The 21,195-nt window shown below is 38.3% G+C and overlaps 1 long non-coding RNA gene across 1 annotated transcript; it reads left to right on the top strand.

Moving 5' to 3' along the window:
• Positions 1 to 18,567: 18,567 nt before the first annotated feature.
• Positions 18,568 to 20,975, top strand: LOC138913163 (uncharacterized). The gene is made up of 2 exons (XR_011418808.1): positions 18,568 to 18,778; positions 20,671 to 20,975. It is a non-coding gene; the product is annotated as an uncharacterized lncRNA (long non-coding RNA).
• Positions 20,976 to 21,195: the final 220 nt, after the last annotated feature.

Here is a 21,195-nt window from a genome sequence, read left to right as displayed (position 1 = left end):
ACACGGGCTGGAACCAACGCAAGCTTAAATGTCATGTAAAATGTTTCCACTTACACAAATTAATGTGTATAATTTCATTTTGCCACAGCCCAGCTGGGCACCGAATCTGCCCCACGAGCGAGATCATTATAAAGCCTCCGATTAGAATTAGTGCCAACTATTAGTTCCACCCAGTCAACGGAGGTATAAAATCTCTGGCTCGACGACTTCATATTAATATTTGGCCTGTCAAGATGAAGTTCCTTACGATTGCTATGTTCGTCCTTGTTGCAGTAGTGGCTTTGGCCGGAGCCCAGGATCCTCCGCCGGCCGATCTACCAAATCCAGGTAACTCTGGATTACTTCCTGGAGCGGGAGCGGGGGGACGCAAAAAGAACCAGAACGAGAATCTCAATCATAACGTTATTAAAATTGGTTAGCCCAATTTTGAAAAGATCTTTAGCCAATAAAATGAGCATGTATTCCTGCGTCAGGTACTTTTCATTTGCGGGTACTGTTTATAGTTAAAACTAATCTATATAAATATTTTCTATTAAGACCTTACTGACTTTACTTACTTTTAATTTAATTTAATTAATTTATAATTTTCTGAAACATTAATCAAGGGTTTATAATAGAAATCGTTAAGAGTACAAAATCTTTTTCTTCAGCAAGCGGAGGATTGTATAGTGTCATTTGCAGGCAGTATTGAGTACAATGTAATTATAACGAAATATATTTAAAAAGTAACTGATGGCAGTAAAGATTAAAAAATTTGTTTGTAAAGTGTATCCATTACTGGATTGTCGAACAAAAGAGCTACAACCTTTGAGCAAGAAATTTAATTAATAATATAATTATCACGAAACAGAAGTGTCAATTTGAGAAATATAAAACGTTTGGCATTCTGCTGGCCTCAGCCTGGAATTCCAGATAATTTCAATAGGGTTGGCAGGAAATTGTGCATTAAGTGTACCTTTAAGCATATGTTGGTATACATAATTGGCACCGGAACTAAAGTATTCTATCAATTGAGATTTTAGGATATCCGGGATAGGGTTGTTCAGTTATTCAATAATTCGATTGATTCCACTTGGCGGTCTATTAAGTAAAGTAACGAAACATCTGTTTTCCGAATTACCAATGAAAGAATAACCCCGAAGTGGTTTTCATATGGCGATACTCCTCTGCCCACTCAACTCTATTTTGCTTCCCGGTCCCAGAGGTCTAATTCTTCTAACGCAATCTACCCATTAAAGCGCATCCAAATTCTCTCCAGATATTCATCACTTAAGACAGCAGTAACCAGTATGTTCCCCAGTTACCCACCCCTGGCTCCCTTCCAAAGAGCAGTTAACCCTTTCGAAGCTCTGGCATTTTCGGGCCAAATGAAGCATTCCACTTTCGGTTCTCGGGCGGCAAAGGGGTCTCATGTGTGATACGGTTGAGAGACTTTTAGCTTCATTGCTTGATTTGTTTAAATGTCTTTACTGTGTTTGGTTTATGGTTTCGATGGTGGAGGAGGGGGCGAGGATTCGGGATGGGGGTGGCTTTAGGGCTGCGAGCTGAGGGTTGGGACCAAAAAATCTTGTTTTTGCCAAGAAAAACTTTGTCGTCCATTGCATTTGCTGATGGATCATAGATACAAAAAGTTATTTGCACAAGCTGAAATCCCCTTCCCCCGCTTCCGCTTTCTGTTGGCTTTGTAAATGTCAACATATGCATATAATAATAAAAACAAATATGACCAAACTCTCTGACAGCTTGGCTCAGCACATTTTCCGCTACCCCTCCCAACGAAACTGAGTGTGTGCTGATAGGCAGATTCAGATACAGATACATTTGTATCTTGCGCATGCATAATACATAAATAGCTCACATTAATTAATTGCCTTGCCAAGTAATAACATGATTAACATCCAAACGAGATTTGCCGTCCCAGCCATTTCAGTCACTTTTCGGCCCGACTGCAGCCAATTAACCCTTGGCCATGTTATCCGTCAGGCCAAGAACTTTTCGGTTATGTTTGCTCTCAAAGTATCTGAAAGTTATTTGAACATCTAATGAGCATGGATATGGCTTAATGAATATGCTGCGTAGGCGGCTGATAGGGTGATTTGGGTATGAAAATCAGATGGTTGGACTCCTTTGAAGATTTTAATTGTAAAATGTGATCGGCTTCCTGTAAAAGAGTTTTTCAAAATGGGATTAGGTTCACCGAATAGCTATTGATATAAATGAATCATATTTGTAGACATTTCTACCAATATAAATATTTGTTGTTACTACATTAGTTCTTATCCTATGGTATACCAAGTTATGGTTCGGAAAAATAATGTATTATTATTTATTTATTGGTACTAGACTAGTTTCTATCCTATGCGATACCTAGTTATGGTTAGGAAAAATGAATCGTAAAGATTGTTCTTAATATAGAACTCCTTATTTCCTCTGGTAGAGCCCAACCTTGTTGCCATAAACCCGATTATCCTGCTTCCATCTTGGAGTTCCGTTCGTTTGTTTACACTTAAATGAAATCTGTGTGGGTTTCATTTCAGCATCTTAGCATTTTGGGCACAAACAAATTACACAAACTCAGCAAAGAGGGAAAATCCTTGAGACAGACTCCCGGAGGGAAAAAGGAAGCTAGGAAGGTTGCGGCAGGTTGCACGTTGCAGATTGCTAAAATCTGAATTACCCGAAGAAAATTGTAACAAATACAAAAGTCAATGGTGCTGCAAAAAGAAGTTTTCAGCTGTCTTCCACTGGCAGAAGGTAAATCTTGCAAGCCAAAACTTTCAACTGGCTTAAATAAACCCCGAGCTGCACACCCGAATCAACACACACACAGATACACAGAGCCTAGAAGAGGCCAGGGGTTAAAGGGAGAAGGGGGCTCTAAGCTGATTTTACACATGCACACATGCCGGGGCAGGACTCTCAGAACTTCAGGACTCCGATTCAGATTCTGAATGTTTCCGATTTGCCCTCTCGGTCTACTCGCATTTTCGGCAATTTGATTATCTGGCACAGTGGGTATTATCCGGTTCAATTGTTTATATATGATTAAAGATATCTTATTTATTGATTTAATATAAGGGATAAATTATTTTAATAAAAACTTGAAAAGCTTACCAACTTAATAACTTATATTTAAATAATCTTGTACCTAACAGCTTATTAATGATTTTCAATTGTCTCTCTTTTATTAAAATGAGCATTCGCGAATACTTTATCGTAGTTTGTTATCCAAATGTTATACCAGTCAATTGATTCTAATCAGGAATTTAATTATTCTTATTTTGGGGTTTTCATGTTAAAAAGAATTTAGAAAATCAGAAGAAACGATTGGTTGGTCCTCAACTGGAAGTGTCGTTTAGTCTGAAAGTGTCTTAGAAGTCTGCTCCTAGGATCTCGCTAAAATAAATCACCCGTGAACCAAATATAATATAAATATAGGATAAGATTTATTTTCGACGAACTCGTCTAATATTATTGGTTTCCACTGTGCATCACTCTCAGGTTTCAGTTTTCCCTGTTTGTTCCGCCTTGCAACCACGACCGTGGCAACAACAACAGCAAATACGCTAACATGAGCAGCTACAACAACAACAACAACAACAGGAATCAATGGCAAACAACTAGCCAAAGCCAAAAGCTCAGAGTCCGCGTCGTTCCTCAATCCACCCCCTAACCTCCCCTACAAAATCTTGCCCCTCCACCCCCCACCTAGTTGCATGCTCAGCATTTCGTGAGCTAAAAGGGGTGGTGGGTGGTTGGGGCGGATAGGAAGTTTGCAAGTTTTGCGCTTCCGTCGTTCGAGGATATTTGTCTGCTGAATTAATTGGAATTAGTCGCGACATGCTTATACCAAAAGTCTAGAATAAACAATAAAATGGATACCTATTCAAATAAGAATCGCACACACCCACACATACATACGCACACACACACACAGACATCAATAGAAGGAGACAGGGCGCGTGAGCGAGAGGGAAAACTGAATTTGATGGGGAAACAATGCAAAGTTTTAATGAATTTTGGTTTAAGTTTTCAGCGAGGTCGAGGGTCGAGGGCCAAGGGGCCTGGGAAATGTCGACGAGCCCTTTGAGATTTCCTGTAAAATGTATTTGAAACGAGTAACGGAAATTGCATTATTTCAATTACAAATTCGCCGAGTTTGGGTGAGCGAAACTCGAGCAGACAGCAAACGCCGCAGGCAATTAGTCGTGTCAAAGCTTTCATTATTGTTTTGTCATATTCGCCAGGCCCCTCGTCTTGCGTGTGTCATCCGCACTGTAAGGTCGTAATTAATATATAAATATATATATATGGGACGAGGCGAGAGAATGGAATAGATTTTATTTAATTAGTGCGAGGGAGAGTGTGCTCAACTTTCGTCGCCTCAGAATCGTCGCCAATTGTTGTGGCAGCAACAAAGGCAAACAAATGAGCTGAGATCGGCTCCCCGCAGGGAAATTCAAAGGGGAAAAGCATCTAACCGACGAGAGTTTTCCGGTTTTTCACCCACTAAACATTTTTCAAATCGGACTATTCATTAAAAAGGTTTAAGAAATTAAAAAATTTTAATTAGTTTAAAGTTTTTGGCGCTAGTTGTCGCTTTGCTCTTTTGTGTTTTTCAGCTTGCATATCTCCATCTCCTTTGCACTTATTTTAGCTAAGAATCTAATAGTCGGGGCACCCTACTATAGCGTTCTCTCTCGTTTTATTTTAGTGTTGCTTACAGAACCAATACTATCAAATCAATTCATAGTACCTATTATCTTATTGGTATACTAACTTATAGATTTTTATTAAACTGTAAAGCTATCCTAATACTTAGTTTCTCAAAACAGAACTTCCGAGTATTTTGTGCAGTGCAGTAAGTTGCACTCTGGTTTCTGCTCCTTTAGAATTATGTTGCCATAAGGCTCGCACTCGGACAGCTCCCTGAAATGGAAATGCAATGAATTGATTTCCGAGTTTTTTCTTTACCCTCTGCGCTGGGAAACTTTGACTATAAGTTTAAATGGAGTTAATGCGCCTCGGGGCCAAATTAGTTGTGAGTGTCGGGGAAATAATGACAGAATGCTGAGTGTTGAGGCCGGAGGACTCCTGAGGGTTGATTAGTGTCGGTAATGGCGCCACTATTGAACGCGCGGCGCTTGATCTTTAATCTATCACAATATTGGCTCAGCTTTTAACCAATTTGCTTTGTTGTGATGGCAAAGTGCCCAGCCATTATGCACATCCATGTGGACGAGTGTATAAATCCTCATATGTATTTTTGTTTGGCTATTTTTTGTGCGCCGGCATTTGGTTGTCCGATGAGTGAAAAAACGCCACCCAACATTATCATTGTTCAATTAAACTTTTCAACTGAAAATCGGCTTTTGTTTTATCGCCGCCGATGCCGCCTGTCCTGTCCAATGCCAAAAACACAAACACAAACAGCCACAGCCGCAGCAAGTGCACAAAAAACGGGGATGCAAAAAATAAAATCCTATCGCATGCGTGCCACTGTCTGCCATTGTTGTACACACACACAGCGAAGGCCAGAATTTTTTATTTGGCAGTTCGATTTTTAATCGCCATATCAACAGATTCACGCTTGCACGATCTACTACGCACATTAAGTACACACAGGAAGGCGGAAAGGGGCGGGTGGCTCTGGGATCTGGGCGGTGCAGAGTGGGTGGTGCCTGCATTTGCAAAGCTTCGACAACAATAACAATTACGGCTGCTCCTCCGGTTGGTGTTTTTGTTGTTTTTCCTCTTGCCTCCGTTGCCTGTACGCACAATTGTGCAAATGTGACATCATCATTTTCATGTTTATGTCGAACAAGTCAAGTGCCACTTACACACATGCGCACCTACATATGTATATTAAGCAGTACAGTAGGGATTCCATCTGGATATCTAATCTATCTAAGATCACTATGTCGAATTGATCTAGCGGAAAGACCAGAACATCTACAGAATAATGTGAATAATGTTTATATTTTTTTAAAAGTCAGAAGCCATCAGAATTTAGATGGTCAAATTGAGTGGTCCAGTTCAGAAGATGTGTACATATAATGTAGCATACTAATTTAATACTGCACCACTGAGAAAATAATGAAAAAGTATAAAGTCGAGGGTTAGATTTATATTCTCCCTTTAAACATTATTCGTTAGATATAACAAGAAAGTTTTAATAAAATTCTTCATTTTATAAAGGTTATTTATTATTAAATTTATAATGTAGATTACTTCTTGGTCTAGTGCTTACCAAAACCATATTTTGTTCTTATCGTATTCTTTCACTTGGCTGATCAAGGCTGGTCACGTCTATGCTGTGCCATCCCATCAATTCGCATCGATTTCCATTAGCTAATGGGCACTGTAGACGATATGCATGTGTGGGGCGCATAATGAATGTTCTCGATTCTGTCGATTCTGTTGCTGACTGGCCTGAAAATGCAGCTTAATGAAGCAAGCGGCGCAGAGGCCTATAAAACCCACTAACTGCACTGACTTGCTTACACGATTTGTGCGCTCTTCTATGTCGCCTACCGCCGCCCATCCCCTCCCCTTTCCCTTTCATTCCCGCCCACATGAAGTCCACTAATTAGTAATAAGTGGAAATTATTTCTTCAACTACATTCGAGTTTTGGTGTGTGTGAAACTGTGGGAAAATCGTTCGACTGCTACTGCTGCTTTGGTTTCGATTCATTCCATTTCGTTTCTCTGATTGCTGTAATTAGGCAGCTATAAACAGCGAACGAGTGATTCGGGGGGTGGACAGGATACGAGGGGGTACTGCGGCGGTAGCTGCATTAATGAACTTTGACAGGGCCCCGGCAATGCTATCGTTTAATTATTATCGCCAAATTTATGGAAATTCATTAAGATGATGACGCGCTGATGATTGCCTAACGGCCAACCGAAATCAACGAATGAATCAACGAACAAATGAAGTGCTAAATCAAGCGTGTGTTTTACAATTAATGTGGGTGCTAATGCTCAACGGCCATTAAATGTGAAACCAATGTTGTTTAGGTTTTGTACTTAACAATCCCAAAATTGTACTTATGTCCTTTACTTACACTGTGCAGCATTTTTACTTTTTTTTTAAATTTATTTCGATGGATGCTATATTTTTGGATTCGTTACGAATTCCCAAGTTAGACTGCGTTTTCCAAAAATTTCGCCGACACAAAAGGACCTCAAAGTTCGAAAAATGCTAAAATCATAGTGTTATCAACTTTATTAAAAAACGTTTAATTCTGTGCTTAGAATTTAATTTAATTTTATCTTATTTTTAATGTTTTCGCATTAACGAATAAAAAATAATTAAATGTTCTCAAATAATAAGTTCGAACTTATTTCCGAGCAATTTCCGAACAATTCAACCAACGCGTTAATTCTTAATTTTTGCTTTTTCTACTTTTTAAGACTCGAAAAACATTATACAATATTTGCAATAATAATAAAACACAATGGCTAAAATGTTAAGAAATGCTTAAGATGCTTTCCTGTAAAGAAATTGTTTTCGATGAGAAACCCCCAGATAGAGCCATCGAGCTCCTCCTCCATAAGCATCCCCAACATTAAAACAACGGGAAACCCATTTAAAAATTTATGTTTTGTGCCTGCCGTTTAAGTCTCACAATTGCTGCAATTGCTCCACAAAGCTTACGCGCCATAACCCAATGGGAAGGGGCGGAAACCGGACTGGGGACACGGAGGGAGACACGTTTGCAGTTATTGTTTTTACGAGCTCATCGCGCTCAGCTTTCTGTCCGCCCTTCACCTCACCCGGCCAAGTTCCCACCGAAAACTCCCGCTGCATGGCTAATTGAAAAATACTTTGTTGTCCAATTTTATTGCAGCCTATTGCACACACAAAAAAAGGGTAAAGTCACTGGAAAAAATGGAATATTAAATTCCCAATTGCCGATAAATTGTTTCCTCTTTTTTTATTTTATTGGTGTCATCAAACCGTAAATAAAAAAAAACATTTGTTAATTACAAAAATTTTCGTTTTAAAACTGTGATTCTGTGAAATTGCTTGTAATCAACTTCTTTAAAATTCATATTTATAACCTAAAAAACGACTTTTCAATATAAATCGTTTACCTATCTTGATCAAATGTAGGTGGCTTAAAGCCTGTAGTTTAGATTTCATCACATGTAAAATTCGAATCTAAAGTTTATAAAATAGAATATACGAAATGCCATGTGTTAAACGTGTTTTGATAAAATCAAACCAATCTAATTGATAGCCGTTGACATACACTCATAAAAAAAAATCGAAGAATTTCCTTAAAATCTAGAAAATTCTTTCTTGAATTTTTGCCAAAGGCGACCTCCCCTTTGTTTCAAGAAATGGTTTTTTTGAAAGGCACCATTAAAACAAGAAAAAATATTTCTTGTTTTAAGAAATTAAATTAAATTTCTTAAAACAAGAAAGGGTTTTTTAGAAAGCCACCATAAAAACAAGAAAAAATATTTCTTAAAACAAGAAAGGCGATTCTTGTTTCAAAGGTGGTTTGTTTCTTGTTTCAAGAAATTAAATTTCTTAAAACAAGAAAGGGTTTTTTAGAAAGGCACCTTTTAAACAAGAAAAATTCTTTCTTGTTTAAATTTCCTTTCAAGAAATTTTATTTCTTGATTTAAGAAATAATATTTCTTGAAAGGAAGTTTTATATTAACACTGAAACCCTAAAAATAAAATGTAACTTGGTTTTTTCTTTTGCATATTATATTTATTTACATTTAAAACATTTAACACTTAACATTTAAACATTTTTAAATAACACATAACATTTTGACTCAAGAAAACATTATTATTACCCAAGGTCTGTTGAACTTCATATGACCTAAGGTGATCCATTTTCTTCGCCTTTCCTCATCTATAAAAAAAGAGTTATTGGGATATCAATGATTTGTTTTTAGATAAACCACTTTTTTTAAATAATGTAATGTTAATAATAGCCAAAATACAAACACGTTGGACAGACGACCGAGAGAGAGGAGCAAGACAGGTAGAAAATCGAATTTCAGAGAGAGAGAGAGGCACGGGAGAGACACGTACATACATACATATATATTTACATACAGTCCTTTGCGCGAAGGGAGACCGAATGTAAGCAGGGCAGATCGTGTCAGTTTTAAGAAGGTGAAGAGAGAAACGTCGCGACGCGTAGGTCAAGCGAGCGAGAGAGAGGAGCAGAATATGAAAGGGTTGAAAATCGGGTTTCAGATCGGGTGAGCCGCGTACATGCATAGATATTTACATGCATACATAAGTATGTCAAACAAATGCAACATATTTTTCTTACCTTAGAAGTTTTTAAAACAAAATTAAAGCTTCGACAAACAAATTATTTGGCTGATGCAACTGCAGGTATTTTCACTCTGAAAAATAAATAAAATGCGAGTAATAAGATAAAGTTATTATAGAACTGTACACCCACAAATTTATGTACAAATGTATGTATGTACGTAGCTCTTAGCTAAAAAACAATTCACCTAAATTGGTATACGCTTGGTAAAGAGATTTTAAATGTATCCTTCAATTACATACATACAATTGTACGCCCGCTATACAAAAAATTATATACATATTTACATACCTTTGAATATTCGGAAAAAGGCTTCACCTCTTATCCGCTTGAAAATCACGTCCATCACTCACGAATTTTTTTCACAACTGACGCTCGGGGGATCAGAGAAGTCGGTAGCCGGGTAGTAGTCGGGCCGAGTAGGCCCTTCGTCCCACTTCGTTTTTCTTGTCGTTAACATTCGGCAGCCGAAGGAAGTCAATGGCTACTTTCCTATATTCTAGGGTCATTTCATTCATATATTCAAAGGTGATTTTGTCCTTAAATACGTACAAAAATGTTTTGGCTGCGACGGCAAAACAAACATATGAGATTTTCATTTTTCTATTTTTAAGAAAAATTCTTTCTTGAATTTTTTCCATCAAGAAAGGTTTTCTGTATTCAAAGGACAATTTTCTAATAACAAGAAATTTTTTTTCTATTTTCAAAGGTAGGCCGATTCAATGGCGAGATTTCCAAAATTTAGAAATTAATTTTTATGAGTGTATGTATTCTTTCTCTGTATACTGTGACAGGGGCAGCAAACCAGAAATTGAGTTTGCCCATTGGCACACTTTTTTGCAATGGCCAGTGGGCGGCGAGTGGGCGGTTATAGAGAAAAAGGGGAAAGGGGGAAAAGCTGGCGTGGGTAACCAAGTTTCAAATTCACTTTCCATACAAATTGCCCAGCCAGAGAGCCAGCGACGTTGGCAGTGCTAATGAAAATTAACATAAAATGCTGCTGACAGCAGCCAATCGAGCGAACAGGCGAGGAGCTAAGCCCTCCTTCCCGAAAAACTCCCACTTCGCCCCCCTCATCGCCCCTTGGTGCAATGGCATGCCGGTGTTGTCCTTGCCCCGAAAATTGCAGTCAGTGAAGATGCAGCAAACTGATTTTAATGCGATTCAACAGCTCTGCACGCGAGCCCAAAACGTTTTGCTAGTTTTCCAACTTCAGAGCCTCACAGTGGTTTACCGACTGCGGGAAAAAATATAATATGAGTTGATTTTTATATTTTTAAAAGCAGAGAAATATAATAAAATAGATAATAGAGTAGGCAGTAGCGGATCTAGGATTTTGTTGATATCAAAACAATTTTTTTTGAAAACAATGGGCGGCAAAACTACTACTATTTTGACCGCAGCTGTATACTTTTATGCTTTTTATACCCTTGTAGAGGGTATTATAATTTCAGTCAGATGTTTGCAACGCAGTGAAGGAGACGTTTCCGACCACATAAAGTATATATATTCTTGATCAGCACCAATAGCCGAGTCTATCTAGCCATGTCCGTCTGTCCGTCTGTCCGTCTGTCCGTCTGTCCGTCTGTCCGTTTCTATGCGAACTAGTCTCTCAGTTTTAAAGCTATCGCGATGAAACTTTCCCGAAGGTCTTCTTTCTATTGCAGGTAGTACATATGTCGGAGCGAGCCGGATCGGACCACTATATCTTAAGGCTCCCAAACAAATATAAGAAAATTCATTGTAACTTTGTAGGAAGTAGGCGTTTTGATTCTTGACTACTTAAATACAAAATTGAAATAAATCGAAACGCTGAATCTGGAATCCCTGGAACTACACCGAGTGAGTATTCTTTTATCTACAAGGGTATATAAGCTTCGGCTGGCCGAAGGTAGCTTCCTTTCTTGTTGACTATGTTTTCTAGAATTTGTTTCTCCCTTAAAAAAAAATCCTAAAATTATTCTAAGTTAGGGGTTTAAAAGATAAAGAGTGTATCTTTTAAATAACTTTAACATCAAAACAAATTTCAGCATTTTTCGAACTTTGAGGAATCCTTGTGCTAGGAATCCTTGCGTCGGGAAACTTTTTGGAAAACACAGTTTAACTTGGGAATTCGTAGCGAATTCAAAAATATAGCATCCATCGAGGTAAATTTTAGATGTTGCATTTATCTAGGTTAAACTTGCCGAGTATTTTAATTATGAAGATTGCTTATGTTAGACAAAGAGGTAAGAGGGAGACTAGATTAAAGAGTTAACACTAGACATCGGATTACATGACAAAAGTATTCTAAACATTCGATTCCTAGCAATCTTTAATTTAAAATAAATCAAAATGAAGTTAAAGATTAAAAAGATGTTTTTTTTTTTAATTTGTTGTCTTAGGCTTAGTACTCAACCCAACAAAATGTCGTCCAAAACAAAAAACTTCATATAAAAAACAACGTCAAAAAATTTTGTTTCATATAAAGTTTTTGTTTTAGACGACTTTTTGTTGGGTTGAATACTAGCCCTTAACTAAGTTTTCTTCAATTCGAAAGTTAAAAATACCGTTTTGCATATAATCTGAAGTTTACTTTACTTTTTACCAGGGTTGTGCTTACACTAACTCTTTAAAAATACAATCAAACACTTTACGGGCTCATGTGGACTCTTCGTATTCGGCTGCTAATTATAGTTCCAATCCGTCTAAATTTTTTGAACGCCACTTGACCATAACTTGAACCAGGGTGCCACATTGTCGACCGTTTTGCCGGTTAGCCTCTGGGCTCAGGCGCTGGCTGGCGCTGCATTTTGATGATGGGGATGTGGATGAGGGTGAGGATGTGGATGTGAATGTGAATGTGGATGAGGACGGTGCTGGACGTGGCTGGCGGCTAGATGGGGCTTGGGGTGGATCCTGGTGTCTGGCATGGCATGGAGCCATTGTTAAGTTTAACCAAGGTAATCTCTGTGCTTCCATCGCCTATCGTGACAAACTGACATAAATGCCCGCCGGCAGTCAGGCAGGCGCACTGAGCAGAAGACCCCGGCGAGGTCGGGATGGAGTCCAATCAACGCCCAGCTACTTGCAGCCATGTCCTTCTGCCTTTGGCCTCCACTTCCTCGGCCCGTTGCCCGATTCCTGCCCTGCGGTTGCCCCACTAACTATTATTATAGCAGAGAGTGCTGCAGAAATTCGGTTGTCTGCCTGTTGGTTGGAGGCACTTGCCAAAACGCCGCCGTTTCTGCAACCATTGCGTCCGATTTGTACCACTCGACCAAAACCCCGCCCACTTCCGCGCCGCCTTTCCCGCCCATTGTGGCCTACTCGACGGCAATTGACGGAAGTTCATTGGTTAGCAAATGACAGTTTTTGTACGCTCATTAGCATTATTTGTCAGTTTTGTGGCCTTTCTCTCCGCTCCGCCACAGTGAGTTAGGCGATGGGATCATTGTGATACATATCCCACTGTTTTCCTCGGTCTATCTTCGTCTGTCCGGGGGCTAAACCGATATGGGGCAAATCGAGTGGGAATGCACTTTAGGAAGAGGTGATTGGACTGCTGGCGGCTTGTTTAGAATGTAGGTTAACTACTAACTGCATCAATTATATGGATTACAACTGATTTTCAGCGACTTTAAGTGGGGAGAAAATGAAAACTGCTTCCTCATCCGTTCTTAATGATAAAATGGCTTGTAAGATGTATCAGATAAATAAAAAGGAGCATGTTATAACCGAGACTTCAGAAATCATTGTACACTTTATTTACTTAAGATGTAGTACAGCTAAAGCCACCATGCAGTGGCAAAATGTTCAAATTACCCAATGATGATGCACTTAAATATCCATTCATTCGATTTTTTGTTTAATCAACCAACGACTCGTTAAGGAACTTCCAGTGATGGAATCCCCTACGAAACTGTAAAAACTTTCCTTAATGCCATTACCCCACATCCAACTTTCAATAGCAACCCATCCTGACCCGCTTTTATATTGTTCATAACTCTTTCTTCGGCGGCGCAAATTACTAAAGTGCACACCTTAAGCCCCTTATCTTCATCATGACGGTTATCTCGGGTCTGATGATCGTTGCCGTTATTGGTTATGACAACTTTTGTGTTACTTTGCCTGACGACGTTTGGCAAATGAGTTATTGATTTTTAATTTACCACACACGACATTTCTCGAGATTCTCTAGCAGCAGCAGCAAAAACTTTTCATTACTTTCCGAATCAGCCCCCCAACTCTTTCTTCTCAACATCACAGATTGCAGCAAAAACCGAGGCACACAGAAAAAATAGTTAACAAGTTCGTATATTTAATACAATAAAATATTTAATATTTTTTTTTTATTTGGTTATGATATTTTTTTTTTTTTTGCGTTATCTAATTTAGAAATTAGCCATTAGTTTTAGGTTATATAGCTCTTAACAGAAACCGTAGATAAATAAATATGAATTATAAATTGTTTCGTACTTCATTATTAATGAATCATTACCAAGTTCATTTGAAGTAATCATTTAGTATTTTTTAGAACAAAGGGTTCTTAGAGATCCTGTTTCTCGCCGTGTAAACTCCTCCACCTTCCCATCCTTCGTGCCAATCCATCTATCCCACTGACAGTCGCTCATTTTCGCATTAAAAAGCAAGAGAATGGAGACTTGCATCATTTTTCAATATGCCGTTGCAAAAGTTGCAACTTTGTTGGGGACATAACTTTGCAGAACGCAAGACTCGAACTCGAGCCCCAACTCAAACTCAAACTGAAACTCAACTCATTAATAAAACACACACCCACACAGGGAAACTCGCATTAACGCACACACACAAGTCTTCTGCCGGGAGAAAGCAACGGTAACATGTAATTGCATTTCTTTGGCGCGCAGGTTTCTTCACATCACATCACATGTCATCATTTGCACGACGATGTGTGTTTGTGTGCTGGTATAGTAATAGTAACGAGCGCCAACGACTTTAGCTTACGCCCTAAAAACTATGCTATACGAAAGTGCAACGCATCGGCAGCCCCAACGGGACCCGAAACTCTTCAGGACCCCAGGACTGCAGGTCTCCGGGACTTCAGGACCACCAACCACCGAAGCTAACCAATATAGCGACACAAAAGCGTGTTCTACATAATAGATCTGGGCACGAGTGCTGCCGGTTTGTGGGTGGTTGATGTGCCGGATTGGGCTGAATTGGGCGATGCGATGCGATACGGTGCAAGTGATTTTCAAGGAAATTTCACCGTTTGTAGATTGCAATCATCAGTGTAATGGTATAGAGACAGATGGGTACAACATAATAGTGAACCGTGACTATTGATTGGCAGTCATAGCTGAAGAATGGACCTGCGGCATTGTTTTCAAGACTAAAATGAACTTATATTTGAGTCAAAATCTGCCAAGTGGGCCACCCCTGTTCCGAAGGTCCGATTTTCATCGATCTTTTTTACTTTTCCGGTTCACAACGAAAATATAAGAACTTCATTTGAACGGTTTTGCGAAATTTTGAGTTTTACCGGAGTTATAGGGGTCAAAACATGGCATTTTTGACACTTTTTCGAAAAAGTTGCACTCAGTCAAAAATTCATAACTTCGGAACGGTAAGAGATATCTTTATGATGTTTTCACTAATCGCTCAAGAATTATTATGGCTTTCCATAAAAAAATTTAAAAAAAAATTAAAAATTTTTTTTCTTAAAAATAAATCAACATTTTTTTTTAGTTTTTATTTTTTTCAGTGTTCTTCACCAGCTATAGAGTTTAAAACCATTTGAAAATGAAGTTTGATTCATTACGAAAAAGATAAAAAAAAAAAAAAGAGGGGCCCGGACAAAGGTTTTTCGCAATATCGATTTTAAGAAGGGCGCACAGCGGATTCCCATACAAAACGACAAGAAGTGCCTCATTGACAGCTGCAGTCGGCTGACGCTACGCGCGCAACGGCATGTGTTGACCAGCCAATTTTCACGAGCAAGCCGTTTTTGTATGGAAAACCGCTGTGCGCCCTTCTTCAAATCGATATTGCGAAAAACCTTTGTCCGGGCCCCTCTTTTTTTTTTTTTTATCTTTTTCGTAATGAATCAAACTTCATTTTCAAATGGTTTTAAACTCTATAGCTGGTGAAGAACACTGAAAAAAATAAAAACTAAAAAAAAATGTTGATTTATTTTTAAGAAAAAAAATTTTTAATTTTTTTTTAAATTTTTTTATGGAAAGCCATAATAATTCTTGAGCGATTAGTGAAAACATCATAAAGATATCTCTTACCGTTCCGAAGTTATGAATTTTTGACTGAGTGCAACTTTTTCGAAAAAGTGTCAAAAATGCCATGTTTTGACCCCTATAACTCCGGTAAAACTCAAAATTTCGCAAAACCGTTCAAATGAAGTTCTTATATTTTCGTTGTGAACCGGAAAAGTAAAAAAGATCGATGAAAATCGGACCTTCGGAACAGGGGTGGCCCACTTGGCAGATTTTGACTCATTTGTAAGTAAATTATACTTGCCTTACTTTAATTATAACTATTTCAAAATTTAATGTTTTAATCAAATCAAAAAGGTACATACGGCGGGCTATAAAATTGCAGAAATATACAAATTAAACATACTTAAAATTCGAAAATATCTCTTTTATCACGTGTGAATAAGTAGTGTCTTTGATGGTACTAGATACCTCTTATTTGTCAAGTCAGAGCTACATATTCTATACAAACCATGTTTTTATGATGTCATCCGGCGGGCTATAAAATTGCAGAAATATACAAATTAAACATACTTAAAATTCGAAAATATCTCTTTTAGTTCATCAAATATCCGTAAGTATCTTTATAACATGGAAATAAGTAGTGTCTTTAATGGTACTAGATACCTCTTATTTGTCAAGTCAGAGCTACATATTCTATACAAACCATATTTTTATGATGTCAAAACAAAAAAAAAAGTTTACATATCAGGACAAATTCAGGGAACCTCTGACGATAATGATTATCTGATACTCCCATATGATGAATTTTTAATCGATAGTTGCAACTCTATAAAGTACTTACTTATATACACTTATTAAACAATTTAATATTAGCTAGTTTAAAAACAATTGAAAACCATTAAATGGTTAAGATCGATTACAAAATAAATTTACATCAAATTATTTAATTGATAGTAAAATGGAGTGCCCCTTTGAAGAATAGATATTTCCGTGTAAGTAATTTTTGATATTAGAGCCAAGGGATCCCGGATCCTAGATCTCGGATTCCGGACCACTACAAATGCACTACACAACTCTGCAGTCGGCGGTGTTCAACACTCTTACATCGCATACTAGAGAGCTCTTTACCAATTACGTGCGCTTCATTGCTCCTGGAGCCATTAGTGTGATTACGTTTCATTGTCTGCCGAGTCCCGAGTCCTGGCTGGGGGTGTGTGTGAGTGTGAATATCTGTGCAGTGTGCGTGTGTCCTCGGTGCCTTTCAATTGTGTGTCAAAATGTAGTCATGACGAGACTGACAGTCCTTGGACGAGCGGAGGTTAGGAAAACAGGGGAGAAAGTCACAGGGCCAGAGGGAAATAGAGAATCGAGAATGGAGAATGGAGCAGGCCAGCCACGTACATAATTGTATCTTAGTTACTTACGATTGCACAAATTTGAATTCAATTATGTTTTACTTATGTATTGCTGTGCTCTCTTCTGGCAAAAGAAATTGCATGTATTTCGTCTGGAATTGAATTATGTGACCGAGAAACAGACAGAGAGAGAGCATGTGTCTCCGAGCCGAGAAAGACTGAGAACTGATTGTTGGGACTCTTCCACCAGCCCTCTCCTTGGCTGCAGTTTAATTTGCAATTTCGTAATTTAAAAGGACATTTTTCAGTTCGATAGTTCAAATGATGCCAGACCATGGCTGACTGACTAGCAACTTGGCTGGCTGGCGGTTTTAGATTCGTGTTTGAAATATTCAAATGCAAATTGTAAATGCAATTTATCGAAGTATCGCACCGAGAAAAAAGCGAAGTGAAATCACGACCATTTGATCGACTTTGGAATGCCCAGGGATAGGGAATTATATTTATTTGTCATAATTTTGTCTTAACTTTCCAAAATCATTGACTATTGTGAAGATATTAGCACATTTAATTCTGAATTTCGAAGTCATTGGGTAACGAATGAGCAATTAATTGTACAATTATTGCAACTACCTGTGTTTTAATGTGGGAAATGGGTAAAAATGTGCACTAAATTATCTTCAACAGTATGTTTAAACGATACCTTTAAATGAATTAAACTTGGGTTTTACCCATGGTTCAACGACAATCCCTTGCTGATTCCAAATACAAAGTTAATTGAACATTTTTACGCAAAAGCGCATTTGAAGCATTGCATACCAATTGCCCTAATACAGCCTTTGGTATCCTTTATCCTTTGCCCAATCCACAACACAATCTGCGGCATTTTATTTTCAATTTAATTTTGCGTTCTGTAATTAAAGCAAGGACCAGGATTATTTATTTATTTATTAGAATGCGCAACTGATTTTGCGTTGATTATTATATGGTCACGCCCTGCCCTCCCCGACCTCCGCGGCCCAGCCTGCCCTGCTGCATTAAATATTTACCATAATTGAAGTGACAAGCACAAATGCCACTACATCGAAACGTTTCGGAGTGCCATCCTCTGATCCCCGCCTCCGTTCCAGACCCCCGATCGCCCAGAATCAGCAGCAGCTGCTAATTGTGTGCAAGCTCATTAACATAACCGCAGGCCAGGCCCGAAATCTACGCCCTCGAGCCTGGCCATGGAAATTGCAATATGGCCAGGAGACCCGGGAACGGCCTCCAACAAACAGCTGTCGGCTGAGCGTCGGACTGGAAGGGAGAGGGTCAAGGCCAGGGGGAAAGAGTTAGAGGTTATGGGTGCGTGGAAAAATTCGAATATGCCGAAACATACAATTTTAGATTAGAATTAGTTTTCAGAAATGTGAAACTACTTTGGAACTGTTAAATTTATAAATATGAAAATATATAATTATATTACTTATATTATTTTTTATATTAATATTTAATATTTCAGAAATTTTTTATACTTATTTTATAGGAATACTTAGAATTAGATTTATTTATTTTTCTATTCTGACAATACAAGTTTAATACTTTTACAGTAGTTATTACTCAGCACTAACATTTGTAGATACATTATTGCACGGTTAATTATTGCTTAGAATTTAATCTATTTATTTAGTTTAATTTTTGAATTTTATTTAATATAAGTAGGCAGTAATAACCAGTGTTTTAAAAATATTTCTTAAAACAAATTAATTACGTTATTCTTTTTTGTTATTTTAATGCATTAAGCTTCCGACTACATTTAGCCTCAACTTGCATTAGCGCATTACATATGGCCTTTCCATTTGTGGATACTAATCATCTCTTTGATCTCCCTGCTAACTCCTCCTACCCACTCGCATCTGGGATCCCTTAAGCCGCATCTTCGGTGAGTGTGTAAGCCCCATTGTATATCATAAGTGTCAAACTGCATATGCATATCTTAATGCTCCACTCAGAGGGAGCGCATCGCCAAAACCGACAAAATGAATTATGGCCGCTAAATTGTAAAATATACGCCAAATTCCAATAAATCAAATGCCGGACTCAAACGCACTCACACTCGCGGCCAGACACGCACAGTAAACCGAAACTCGAAATGAGTTTTATTTTTTCTTTGGTTTTGGAGTGAGTGCATAAAAATACAGAAATACGAGGCATACATATGCATTATGTTCGATGTGGCTGGGCAGGGGGATTTGTGCACACAACATATATTTATGTATAAATCATGTTGCCAAGTTTTTATGCCTTTCGCTGGCAAGACGACTTTCTATTAGCAGAGGCGTCTCCTATAAACGCGATGGTTCTTCCCCCTCCTTAACCCCTGGCTTTATTTCCCCCTGCCACGCCTACTTCTTGGACAGCTCCTTTCCTTGCGAAGAGAGTGCATGAATATTTATGACGCAACATTTGGCATAAGTGGCACTCATTTTCAATAATCATCTTAAGCAGATTATGTTAAATGTCAACCATTAGTCATAATGGCCAGTTCTCCTCGACATGTATGTGTGTGGGGCAGTACATTGGGGAAAAATATAAGTTGGGGATTAACATATAAAGAACTTATATATAGGTTCCCGATTAATAAAATATTGTACCTACAATAAGAACCTTATAAAAATAATTTTGATTTATCATAAGTCTGAAAAACTGAAATTTGACTTTTAATATTTTTTAAGATCATTAAAAATCAGTGCTAAAAATAAAGTTTCATGCTTTATATTTATTTTTGTCTCAAGCATATCAAAACATATCTTAAATCTTGAAATATTCCACAATACTTTAGCTTTTATAAACTTAAGCATTTTAAGTGTTTTTTCCATGGCATCTTTCAGTATTTGGTTTCTTTTATCTTTAATAATTATCCGTTATGAATCACCATTTTTCTTCCGGTGTATATATGTGAATCGCTTACATTTGGCATTCGCATTTCACATTTTATTGCCAAGTACTATACGAAAGGAAAACGCATAAAATCGGAGAGAGACCGAGAGTGAGCCGAGAACAACTCCGGGACCGAGTCGCGGCCATTTATTATGTGGAATTGTTAGGGCTCTGTTATAAACGCTCCGTACTTGAGCGCCCCTCGCCGCTTTTTTGATGTGTGCGCTGCGGATTAGCCGAAAGAACATCGCAACGTTGCTGGGAAAACGTAACGTTTTCATTGTGCGTAAGAATTTCACCCCCACCAGTGGATGCCAGTGGGCGGCAGTGGGCCGGTCAGGTGAAAAGTGGCTGGCTATTAATTTGAGCGCTGTGTCAGATGACATTAGGCATGTTAAGCATTCTGTTGAATCACTTGAGCGCTAACGAGATGCCATTTGAAAAGCTGAAGCCTCGGCTTAAGCTTTCCTTCATTAAAGATCTCAGTTATTTTTTGCCCGAATTCGTCGTGTTCCTGTTCCCATTAATCTTGGGCTGGGGCTTTCAGTTCAACTTCCCCGTCGCCTTTGTGCTTGCATATCTTCGTGGCTGGCTTTGCCACAGGAAACTTGCAGGTTGCAAGTCCGACGCCAACAAAAAGAGCCAGAGTTAAAATAACCAATTTCATGGCAGGGCCAAAGCCCTTTATCAAGCTCTGCTCAATATGCAGCTCTGGCTGTGACTTTTGCTCCTAGAGGCAACTTCTTCCCGGTTCTTGCGGTTTTTGGTTATCACAACTCTCAACTCCTAACTCTCTCTGTCTCCCAGGACCTTCCTCCTGCCTCCTGCCACGTCCTTTTTGCATCCTACTTGGCTGGCAGGTATGCATCAATTCATTGCCTAATCTATTTGCAGCTGACTCCACCTGACTCCACCATCTCCACTCCGGCTCTTCTCGCTGTTGTTTCCCCATCTTGCCGCCTGCAAGACTGTGTGTTTGTAATTTAGAGTCCTTCGGCTGCTGACAGGAGGCGTCTGTGCGTGCCGGCTTATCTAAAGTCCCGTCACACCAGCCCAGGACCCTCTGAATAGAGCTGATCGAAGGCGAAGAGATCTCAAAACAGCACAAAATACGAAAACAAAACTTAATAAAAAAAAACAAAAATGTTCATTCAGAGTTTAGTATTCTACCAACTAAAATTAAAAACTTTTTTCTTTAATATTTGCGTTTTGAATAATGGCTAATAAGATTTTAAAATTTAAATTATTTTATCTTCTATTTCATTTTAGTGTGAAATTCATTTAAACCCTAAAAAAATTTATTAAAGAATACAAAAATAAAAGTGTAATTCATTAAAAAATGGATTGATTCAAATCTAAAATGTGTGTAACCTTCTTGTTTAACTTCCTAACCATCTAATGTGTCTTTATTTGGTACAC

This window comes from Drosophila takahashii, chromosome 3L, assembly GCF_030179915.1.
Source record: "Drosophila takahashii strain IR98-3 E-12201 chromosome 3L, DtakHiC1v2, whole genome shotgun sequence".
Taxonomy (NCBI): Eukaryota; Metazoa; Arthropoda; class Insecta; order Diptera; family Drosophilidae; genus Drosophila; species Drosophila takahashii.
Note: the sequence above shows the minus strand (reverse complement) of the source record. Positions and strands in the feature narration are given on the sequence as shown.